Source organism: Triticum dicoccoides, chromosome 3A (assembly GCF_002162155.2).
Source record: "Triticum dicoccoides isolate Atlit2015 ecotype Zavitan chromosome 3A, WEW_v2.0, whole genome shotgun sequence".
NCBI lineage: Eukaryota > Viridiplantae > Streptophyta > Magnoliopsida > Poales > Poaceae > Triticum > Triticum dicoccoides.
Genome location: NC_041384.1, coordinates 195,059,332 through 195,062,340, shown reverse-complemented (window position 1 = coordinate 195,062,340; position 3,009 = coordinate 195,059,332).

Sequence of the window (3,009 nt, the reverse complement as noted above, 5' to 3'; positions counted from 1 at the left end):
CGAAGCCGTCTCCCATAGAAAATGAGAACAGGAAGAAGAAGAAGAAGAAGAAGAAGAAGAAGAAGAAGAAGAAGAAGAAGAAGAAGAAGAAGAAGAAGAAGAAGAAGAAGAAGAAGAAGAATAAGAAGAAGCACCACCAGCAGGGCATTATGGATGGATGAACTATTTCCTCTCTTGTAAATTTTTTTCCCTCTCTGTGTATATTGATATAGATGGACTATTTCGATGATGTGCATGTCTTTGGAACAAGTAGTAGCTGGGTCCGCTTGACTATAAGGAACTATTTATCCGCCTAGCTTTCTCTACCACTCCTTCCAGTGATTGGTATGCAATGCATGTGTCCGTAGACATGACAACTTGTCCATGGAAGTTCAACTACGATGACCATCACATTCATCCACTGCCACTCGCGATTCCCATGACGCCGCTCCATCCCACGGCACCACGTCCCCCGACGTGCGCCTCACCACTCTCGGCCGCACTGCCCCTCTGCCTTTGTTTGCATGACATGTGGGCCACTCTTAAATGCGGCGAGCATCAAGTTTCTACCACAGCCACACGCGATTCCCACGACACCGCACGAACCCATGACACCACACGTCCCCTGACCTGCAGCTCACCCCTCTCGGCCCCACTGCCCCTCTAAATTTGAATTTGAAACTTATAAAACAAAAAGATTCAAAACAAATAAACTAGGAGAGAGGGAGCATATCATAGGATGTGTCCCATACGAAACAAGTCCCCTGGTTTGTCACTGCAAAGATGCGGTTAGAAAGGAGCACAGCGTCTTCGTACTCGTACGGCAACAAATCGGCTGCAGACAGCATGGCCCACCTTTGACCGCCATGTGCATGGTTCGTGCTATCTTATTCAATCTCACCGTGGTTCTATCGTACCAATTCATGCGGTGGCTCGTTGCATGGCTGATCCTAATGTTGGACAAAGGTTCTACGGGAATGGTGTCACCATTGTAAATGTTGTGCAAATTGATGTTGGTACCCTCCCGTACATATGCAAGCCAATCTCCACTCGCACCGAGCCTAACCTGTGAAACAGTGGGCAGGGGGAGAATTAGGAAATGGACACAGAAGTAGTCTTTAGAATGCATTTACTACGTGATCAAACTCATCTTACCTGCTCAAGGGGTGTCAACTTGCAAGGGGTGTCAACTTGCAACTACGGCCACGCCGCACTGGAGAGACCCCCAAGGAAACATCCTCGTGCGTTCCACGAAAAATCAAGATGCATATGTATGAGTAGTTTATCTTGTGAGAGAAACGGATGAACGAGGGAAGGCCTCCAGAGATAGAGATAGACACTACTACTACTAATGTGCTGGCCCGTGCGTTGCAATGGATCCAAAGTAGTAGAATAATACTTGTTCACGTGCGCCACTCCAACCCTACCTATAAGCATGATGTCCCCCGATGTGGACATGGATCCTCTGACATGGCTATCACTGCCTTACCCTGCCTTTCCTTCGCTGACTGGTGGGACCAACACTTATGGGTCCCACATGTCAGTGATAGAGTGGTAGGATTGTTCACGTCAGGGGATCCTCATCCCCCCGACGTGTGCCTCATCCCTCTCGGCCCCACCGCTCCTCTGCCTTTGTCTGCATGACATGCGGGCCAGCTGAACTACAGAGACCATCAACTTTCTACCACAGCCACACCCGATTGGATGCAGTTTTCCTGCTCCGCTGCTGTGCTCCGATCCGTACTCCTGCACCATCGAATTTTCATCCAGCGGCTGTGACACATTTCGCCCCGGGCATCAATCCTCAGCTGAAGTACTTCTGTACTACCGGTAGTACCCCCGGTGTGGCCATCTACGCCTCGTAACGCCCCGACGCCCAGCTGTGGCACCCTCGCCACGGCCACGCCACCACTGGTTGGTTCATCTCGAACAAGTGAGTCGCGAACAACACCACCACCATGAGAATGACATGTGGGCCAGCCGCATTTAAGGTTCGCATGTCATTGACTCATAGGCCGGGTACTAAGCCACTGAAGTTCGGTCCCGTGGGCCCCGAGAGGGAAATGTAACTCCTGCGGTAGGCCTTGTGGTGCTCCAGCGGTATGAGCTCGTGCCAAACCCGGAATTTGTTTCTTACTAATACCAACTACTAATAAGGTACACGTGCATTGCACGCATGGGATTTTGGTGGTTTGTGCATTATGCTTCTACATGTGGAGTCTTCTAGATTCTACATGTGGCAAAATCTTGTGGAATGTAGATGATACCCAACGGCCAATAGTGCTCCGATTTGCCATCTTTGTACCGTCGAATTGGCTTCATCCAGCGACCAACTTTCAGTGTTATGGTTTGATTTGCAGCCTAAGGTTGCCACGCCTAAGCTTAGGCGTGCCACAAGTGTGTTTGGTTGCGTTCTCGTCTCAGCATAGTTGTTCCCTCTTCATGCATGCTCAACTCAACACCCCTCTTCATGTATGCTCTCTTCATGCATGCTTCTAGTGTATTTGTGTTAATCTAGTGTGGACTCATGCACCCTCCATACACTCTGCCAAACACCCAAAAGTGGGTTGAGAAGGGAACTCTTGGGATCATGCACTCTTCATACACCCTACCAAACACACCAAGCATGTGTTTGGTTCATTGCAACACTTGTGGCTTGCCACACTTTTCTAGCTACATGGTCCACATGTCATAGACTCAACTTCTTGCCAAATATTGCCCCACTTCTGGTGGCCATTTTGTTAGCCACATTTTTTATGGTAGACACACTTTGCCTAAGCTTAGATGTGGCAAATTTAGTCATGAATGAAGTTCAACCATGGACTCTTCTAGATTCTACATGTGGCAGAAATTGGTCGAATGTAGATGATATCCAACGGCCAGTAGTGCTCGGATTTTCCATCTTTGTACCATCGGATTGGCTTCATCCAACGACCAACTTTCAAAGTTATTCACACACTATATAGGGGGTATAGATATAGATGTGCCGGCCCATTGGAATGGATGCAAAGTATATCTGTTTAGTGGAGT